Source organism: Triticum aestivum, unplaced genomic scaffold (genome assembly GCF_018294505.1).
Source record: "Triticum aestivum cultivar Chinese Spring unplaced genomic scaffold, IWGSC CS RefSeq v2.1 scaffold49320, whole genome shotgun sequence".
Lineage (NCBI taxonomy): Eukaryota > Viridiplantae > Streptophyta > Magnoliopsida > Poales > Poaceae > Triticum > Triticum aestivum.
In genome coordinates this window covers 2,919-3,722 of record NW_025226257.1, presented here as the reverse complement: position 1 = coordinate 3,722, position 804 = coordinate 2,919, and positions in this window count along the sequence as shown.

Here is an 804-nt window from a genome sequence, read left to right as displayed (position 1 = left end):
GTCGACACAACCGCCGGCACCTAGAGGGGGGAAAACGAACGCGTCGGGTCTACACGGAGGTGATGTAGCGGTGGCTTTGGCCCGGATGTTGCTCCCAGGTGTCCCTCTGGGCTGACCTAACACAACCGGGTGGAGAGGGTACCTAGTCAAAACCCGTCCGTGAAAGCCAAAGGGCTAGATCTCATGGTCAACCGCTCCAGGGGTTAGGCGGGCCGGGGGGCCGGGGGGTAGCATTGCTACCGGAGCATCGCACCGGTCCCTTATACATGTCGGGTGGTGTGGTGGCATGTCTGAAGAGGCGCACACTTCTCCAGGGTGTGGCCCTCCTCACAGACGGCGTCGCCGCCGGCACCTGGAGAGGGAAAACAGACGTGTTGGGTCTACAGGGACGAGATCTTGCTGTGGGTTTGACCCGGATGTTGGTCCAGGTGTTCATATGGGCTCACATAACACAACCGGGTAGAGAGGTCCGCTGGTGAAATCCCGTCTGTGGGAAGTCAAAGGGCTAGATCTCGTGGTCAACCGCTCCAGGGTTAGGCAGGACGGGGGCCCTGGGGGTAGCAATGCCACCGGAGCGTTGTACCGTGCCCTCATACATGCGGGGTGGTGTTATGGCATGTCCGAAGAGGGGGCACGCGTCTCCGGTGCGTGGCCCCCCTCACGGACGGCGCCGCCGCCAGCACCTGGAGGGGGAAAACTGCCGCGTCGGGTCTACACGGAGTGGATTTAGCTGTGGGTTTGGCCCGGATGTTGCTCCTCGGTGTCCCTCTGGGCCGACCTGACACAACCGGATGGAGAGGTCCA